Below are 8,537 nucleotides of genomic sequence, written 5' to 3'. Positions count from 1 at the left end.
ATGGAAGGCTTCAACAATTAATATCTGGAATATACATCAGAGCTATTTTCATTCATGATGTGTTTCAGACAAAAAAATGATGAATGTCATTTTCCAGAGTTCCAAGTACAATAGAACTATTCAAAATTGTGGTTTAAAACTCAAGGTTTTTCAAAAAGTTTTTATTATAACTTGTAAATATGTGAATTAATAAACTCTATTTTTAAGAGTAGTTTCAGGTTGATAGCAAAACTGACAAGACAGTACAGAGAGTTCCTAATATCCCATGTCCTCATATTATTTGTGAACAAAAATAATTTTATTTCCTCCTTACCAATTTATATAGATTTTATTTCCTTTTTCTTATTGCATTAGCTTGAAATTCCAATACAATCTTTATCAGCAGTGGTGAGAATTCCTTGGTTTACTCCTGATTTCAGCAGAAAAAATTTATGTTTTTCACTATCAAGTATAATGTTAAAGTTTTTTTCTTTATCAATTTGAGGATATTCCTCATATTTCTAGTTTTATGAGAGTTTTTATTATGCTAGGTGTTGGATTTTGTCAAATGCTCTTTCTATGCCTGTTGACATGATCAGTACTTTTCTTCTTTAACCTTAGGATGTAATGAATTGCATTCATTGTCTTTTAATGTTGTACCAGCTTTGAATATTTGGCATAAATCCTTCTTAGTTATAGTGTATAATTTTCTTTAGCCTTTATTACATTTGACTTAATAATATTTGTTCACAATTTTTACATCTATGTTCATAAGTAAAATTGGTACACGTCTTTCCTTTCTTGTATTGTTATTGTAAAGTTTAGATATTATGGTAATGCTAAACTTATAAAATGATGAGGGAGTAACCATCTACTTCTCTCTTCTAAAAGAGTATGTAGAGAATTGGTATTATATGTTCCTTCAAGATTTGATAGAATCTATACAGAACCCATATCAGTCTGGTGCTTTTTATTTTTCAAGGTTGTTAAAATCTGACGCAATTTCTTTAATTGATGGTCAGTCATGGTCTGATGTTAGTCTTCTTCCAAAATTCATATGCTGTTTTTGTCAAAAGACAGTTGTCTAAGAAGTGGACCATCACCAGACACAAATCTACTGGTGCCTTGACCATGGACTTGCCAGACTCTGGAACCCTGGGAATTAAGTTTCTTTTGCTTGGAAGACATTTGTTCTATGATATTTTGTTATGGAAGCCTGAATAGACTAATATATATTTGTATTTCTGTTTCATCTTGTGTACATATTGGAAGATTATATCTTTCAAGGAAGTGGTCCATTTCACTTAGATTATCTAATTTGTGGGCGTTAAGTTGTTCAGGATATTCTTTTATTATCTTTTTTAATGTCTGGCATCTATAGTGATATTGCTTCTTTTACTTCTGGTATCAGTAATTGTCTTCTTTTTTTTTTTCCTTGGTTTGGCTTTTAAATTTTATTGATCTTTTCAAAGAACCAACTTTTGATTTATCTGATGTTTCTTTATTGATTTCCTGTTTTCAATCTCAGTGATTTATGTTCAATTTTTATTATTTCTTTCTTCTGTTTACTTGGATTTAATTTTCTCTTTTTCTAAGAAAGAAGCTTACATGATTTATTTTATCTTTCTTCTTTTCTAATATATGCATTCAGTGTTATAAGTTTTCCTAAAGGGCACTGCTTTTACTGCATCTCACAAATTTTGATGCTTCATTTCTATTTTAATTTATTTAAAACTATATTTATCTTGAGATTTTCTCTTCTCCTTGGTCATGTTCCTTCCTCCTTCTCTCTCTCTCTCTCTCTCTCTCTCTCTCTCTCTCTCTCTGTGTCTCTCTGTCTCTCTGTCTCTCTCTTTTTTGCTTATACATCATTTAGAAATATGTCCTTTAATATCCATGTATCTTCCTGTTATTGATTTCCATTTATTTCCATTATTATGTGAAAGCAAACAATATGTGATTTATATTATTTTTACATATATTAAGGTATGTTCTTTGGCTCAGAATGTGGTCCATCTTGGTGAATGTTCCAAGTCAGAATAAGAAGGAGGTGCAATCTGTTATTTTTGAAGTAGGTTATAGATGTCAATTATATCGAGTTTATTGATGATATTGTTGAGATTCTTTCTTCAGCTGTGTCTAGTCTACTAATGAACCACAAAAGACACTGTTCATTCTATTAACATATGTTTTTAATCTCTGGCATTATGTTGCTTAGGATTTCCATCTATTTGCCTAAATTGTTTATGTTTTCTTAAGGGGAGGTTGGTTAAGAACAGAATGTTCTGATGTATTTCAAAATGGTTAATTAAAAGAGACATGACAACCATACTACCCTGTGAAGTTATTGTAAGGATTAATCACATTAATATATTTAAGAATAGTGAAAATAGTGAAATATATTCTTAATATATTTAAGAATAGTTATTGTAAGGATTAAACACATTGATATATTTAAGAATAGTGAAAATAGTGAAAATTTTTCACAGTAATGTGTTCTTAACAGTGATTATTAGGAATTGCTGAATGAAGGAAGATTATCTAATAGATTTAGATACCAAATTATGTCTTCAGCAGCAGTTTATTAACTACGCTATAAACTTCTTTATGTAGATGTGAGATTTCACAATTAATGAAGTTGATTGTGAAAGGAAGTTTAGGAATTACTTCACTGTGTTGTTTTATGCAAACCCTCCCCATTTTGTTATATAAAATAATGTAAGTTAATTGTCCATAACAAAACAGCATGATCCTCTCAGTATAAAATTAAGTCACTTGTGGCTTATGAACTGACTTAGTATTATTGGCTTGGACTAAAAATCCTCGGTTTTGCTATTCATACCTCAGTAAGATATATAATCTAGAAAATACTTGTTTTATTTTAACGAAAACATACAATCAACCATGACTGTGTGTGTGTGTGTGTGTGTGTGTGTGTGTGTGTGTAAGAAAATATGAAAGTAGTGTATAAAAGAGCTACTGGAAATTTGCAGTCAAATAATTGAGAGTTAGTTAATGTATTCTCCTTTGATGGTTCTTCTTGTTTTCTTAGTTTGAGTTTCCAAATAGCTCTTCTCTATTAGGATGTTCTTTCTGACTTATTCCATGCAATCCTGTGGTTTATATTATTATTTACTTGTTGATGATTTCCAATGTAAATGTCCAGGATGATTACTCTCTCATGAACTTAGATTCTCTTTGAGATATTTATCAGATACCTAATTCAAATATAAAACTCAAATATACATGAGATAGATTTTTTTAAAATTATTATATAATATAAAATAATATAATTATTATATAATGTAAATATACATGTAAAATATATACATATATAATATGCATATATATCTATACATATTTATAGTCCAGAACATTGAAAAGTTTTAAAGTATCAAAACAGGCATACCAGGCTTTCAGAAATCATATCATAGTTTTCAAAAAGAGAGGAATATTTAGATAAACAAGATTTGAATGTCACCATTGAAGATAAATTTTTTAAAAATAATTATGAGTAGTTAGAAAACAACTCCCTTAGAGTGGGGTAGAGTGGGTTTACTAAGAAGGCACATTTTGATGGAATATATTTCTTTTTGTAATATAGTTACTCAAGTGGTGGAAAAAGTAATATAGAAAATTTGGATATTAACAATAATTTAACAATTTAAAAATGTATATTCCAAGGGAAAGACATCTGTAGTACCTGATAATAAATTAAGTGAATTTTTAATCAGTGGAACCACTATACCTGAAGAGTCCTGCAGATTGTATCATTGCCAGCCTGTAGGACATTGGTCTCAAGTGCTATCTCAGTATGCCATTGAATTTAACATTTTTATAACTTCTTTGAATGTTTATGTCAAAGTAACTCTTGCTAAATTTGCAGACTGCATGAACCTGGGAGTATAATAAATACATTAAGTGACAGAATCACCATCGAAATTAAACTCTATGTGCTACAAAGCTGTTCTGTGTCTCACAAGATAAAATCTATTTGGAATAAACTGAAGTACTAGGGTTAACTTTTTTTTTTCTTTTTTTGCTGTGGGGAGGGTACCAGGGATTGAATTTAGGGGCACTTGGCCACTATGCCATATTCCCAGCCCTATTTTGTATTTTATTTAGAGACAGGGTCCTACTGAGTTGCTTAGTGCCTTGCTTTTGCTGAGGCTGGCTTTGAACTCGAATCTTCCTGCTTCAGCCTCCTGAGCTGCTGGGATTACAGGTGTGTGCCACCATGCCTGGCCACAGGAAAAAAATAACTTTATAGAGCAAAATCATATCTATAAAATAAATATGTAAGAATATTTATTGAGTAGTTATGAACTTACTGTTAACTATCTTTCATGGATTTGTTTTTTTTCTCTTTTTTTCTGACTAGATTATCATTAACATTTTATTTATTTCTCAGTAATAATTTAAAAATGGGCATTTAAAAATTGAAGTCATAGAATATTATAAAAGATGATAGAAAGTTTTGAAAGAGGATGACCAGAAAAGAAAATAGTTTTTTAGAAAATACAATATGTTACCAAGTTGAGAATTTTAAAACATTTGGGAATGTTCTAATAGAGGTAGGATATTTAATATTATGAATGCTTAGGATAAGATTTACACAAATTTTTATTTTCTTTCCAATATTTATATTCATTTTGTCCATATTAACTTTTATGATTGTCTCCTTTGGGCAAAACTTCTGTAATTCTTTTGAGCTGAAGATAAGAGTCATTTCTAATGCTTTGTTATGGTTCCCCAAATATTTTGGCTGCTCTCCTGGTTTCCATCATATTGTAAAATACAAAGGCTTGGATAATTGATACACAATTTCTTAAATTATTCTTTTGAATTTCGTTTTCATTTATCTCTTACATTTATGCAATGTGAACTTTAAAATTTTTCTATAATGTTTTATAACAAGCTGAAGAGTTTTGCTTTTATAATTCATTGTACATATGACATTATTTAAAAAATATTCTCCAAAATACAATTTGTTTTAAAAGAAAACATTCACTAGTATTTTTTGTGGAAGATTCTACACTGATATGTCAGTTCCTTTCCTGGTCTACATTTATTTTTTCTGGAGCACTGTTGCTACAAAGCTGGATAAATAAATGCGGTTCACTTGGCATGATCAAGCCTATGAGTAGATACTTATCTAGTCTCTTTGGTCAGGGATAGGCTGAGTCTAGGAATAGGCTTTTGGGAGCCCAGAGGCCCCTTCTAGAAGATGACATACATGAATTTTGCAGTTAAATTACATGTACATAATTTGTTACATTCTTTATTTCTCCATTATCCAGACTCAATTTAGTATATAAACTCTCATTTCTGTTTCATAATGGAAAACTTAGACTTGCCCAGTAAAGGAAGCTCAGTAACTTTTGATTAAGCCTTTGTGTCCTTTACGTAGTTAGTAAGGATTCTTAGTTATTATCTTCTCTTTTGTTACTGTTGTTTCAGGGTTCCCAGGAATCTTGTAGGCTGATATAATCGTAGACTGTTCTATTCCTAGAGCCTGGAAGTGATTGATCCTTTTCACATATAAGCCATTATTATCTTGTTTATCATAAAGATATGTTCTTTGTTTTCTGTCCATACTAGTATCTTACTTCAAATTGAGTGTGATGTGTTTGAAACCCTTAAGAGACTTTCCTCTTATTCATGGGATAAAGAAATCTCCTCAATAGAATGCTTACAATATATTTAAAATGACACTGAGTTGTTTAAAATGAGCTAAGTTAAATTTCTTCAAAGAATCGCATGACACACCTTGAGTTACTTGTAAAGATTCAACAAATGGGAAGAGGTCAGTTATCACAGTGTAGAAAAATGGGGAGAAGTAGGTAGAGAGACGAGTTGCGCTTCAACTGCAAGTCCAATGTTAGTATTCCTACTAAAGCCTCCGAGAAAACAGCTCTAACAGAGAAAATACAGATAATAAAGTCAAAGTGGACAGAGTTGTCACATTATAGGGAGAAAGCACTCCCATGCCAAAGAGCCACTCCTAGAATTTTCAAGTAAAACTGAAGGCCAGTAACAGAAAACATTCCATTGAAATCACAGGTTTGAGTGCAAATCCTTATGTTTTGAAAAAGTGCATTTTGTAGAATCTCTCTTTTGTTATATTTTTTTTTGAATTCCATCTCTCTAACCTATGTCCTTCTATAAGTCTCATTCTAGTGTGTTGACATAATATAATTTAATATGAATACCACCCAATCAAAATCTGTAGGATTTCATACATATTTATATACGATCTTGATTTTTATTTATGTAAGTATTATGTGGCTACAGAGCTTACTCTATTTCTGTTTTTTTGCAATCTTGCTTGTAAGAGTTGTATTAATACTTTTTCTGCTATCTTTGCTTCTAGCTTATTCATTTCCCTTATAAAGACCACTTAGGCTGTTCCCAACCCTTACAATCACATTCAACATTGAGATAAACAGACTTATACATGTTTTTTTTTAAGGACTACATGAAAAATTTCTTAGGATATTTACTAGGAATAAAATTACTGGATTATGTGATACACAAACTTATTCTGCTTTGTTTAGTCAAGGGATATTTCTCTGGAAAATGACTACAAAAGTTTGTGGTAGTTTACATTTTTCCATATATCAGTTCTTTGTCATCACTTGGTGTTAACTCATTTTTAATGTTTTGATAATATGATTGAAGTTAAATGGTGTCTCATTGGTGTTTCAATCCTGGTTTTACTAATTACTTGTGTAAATGAGCATCTTTATGTATTTAAAGATCATTCAAATTTCTCTTATAGGAATTGACATCATATTTACTGGACCTTTTATTGTTGGGTTAATGTTTTACATATCTCTTTTAGTTAATTAATTTTTAAAAGCATAGATAAAACAATCAGTTAGTAGATTGGGAGATGGTAAATGTCTTCTATTTGACATCTTCTATCTTTAGCTATATAATCCTTCTTTGAAGAATACTTATTCTGATTTATATATTCAAACATCAATTGCTAAATTTATGCTATTCTAAAAATTTTTGTTGATGCATAATAATTACACAATAATAGTGGGAATCATTGTGACATATTCATACTTGTATAATTTAATCAACTTCATTCCCCAGTATTTCCCCTTGCTCTCTCCTCTTCCCTCTTCCTGATCCCATCCTTTACCCTACACAGGTATCCTTTCTATTTTTATGAGATTCCTTTTTTTATCTTTTTTTCTCTCCAGCTTCCATATATGAGAAAAAATTACAATTCTTACTTTCTGAGTCTTATATCACTCAACACAATGTTCTTCAGTTCCATCCTGCCAATGTCTTGGCTGGGCACCACACACCTTGTAGATTCAAACAGCAATTCTTTATTCCCCAACTCACACCGGCCTCTACACACATGTTCTGGGGAAATCCCAGTTCTGCTGCCCAATTCACCTACTCCATGAGGCTTTTTTTCCAATCCCATTTGAATCTCAGTAGAACTCAAGGGGAACAAACAGCAGGAACACCCTAATCCCAGCAGCAATAATCTTCAACCTCCAACTTCCCTAAAACCCCTATTGTCTTAAACCAGGAACGCCTTAAAACCAAATTATCTTAAGCCCAGATACTCACTAAAACCTGGATCCACCCTGGTCATTGAGCAGGGTCACCTTTCTCAAACACACATGCAAGGTCACAGCAAATTTCCAAGGCAAGTCCATTTAACATGGGGTACGCTGGCAAGGAAATTTCGATGCGTCATTTCTACTTGGCAGTGGCCCTCAGCACCATCCATTTTCTTGTAAATACCAAGGTTTCATTCTTCTTTATGACTAAATAAAACTCTATTTTGTATATATAGTACATCTTCTTCATTCTTTCATCTCTTTACAGACAGCTGGGCTGGTTCCATAACTTGGTTATTATAAATTGTGCTACTATAAACATAGGTCGGCCTGTTGTCACTATAGTATGTCAACTTAAATTCTTTTGGATAAATACCTAGGAGTGTATAGCTCTTGGACATGTAGTGTTCCATTTCTAGTAGTTTGAGAAACATCTATAACTGATTTCCATAGAGAATGTGCTTATTTATAATCCCATCAATAGTGTTTAAGGCCTCCGAACATTGGTATGCTGGTAAAGAGTTAAATACAGCCTTTTAGGAAATGAATGAAGAACCTTTGTTTTGTTGTCTTTGCTGATGTCTGCACTGCAAATATCTTCACCATGGATAATTACAATCTTCTAAATGACTTCAACTAGTTGGTGAAATTCCTAACATTTTAACTATTGGCTCTTTTGAGCTTACAGGAGCTGAATCCAACACTGAAAACCCCATCAGCAGCTATTGATTGAGGGTTGTTTATCAAGATTAAGTTCACAGCACTTGTGCAAGTAGACAATAAACTCTATTGGCAAGAGAATGCCTCCATTTAAAATGATATAGGCACTGCAATTGGGACCAGCTCTGTGAGGGGAGATATACAGTGCAACTTGAGTATCAGCCAGCTTCATAAGCTGTTATCTGGAACAGAGTAAAAATCCCATCTATTGCTCAACTATTTCCATCTCTGTTTCTATTATCATGATTT

Source organism: Spermophilus citellus, assembly GCF_964194105.1.
Source record: "Spermophilus citellus genome assembly, chromosome: 5".
NCBI classification, from domain to species: Eukaryota; Metazoa; Chordata; class Mammalia; order Rodentia; family Sciuridae; genus Spermophilus; species Spermophilus citellus.
The sequence above is the reverse complement of the archived record's forward strand: the minus strand, read 5'-3'. Positions refer to the sequence as shown.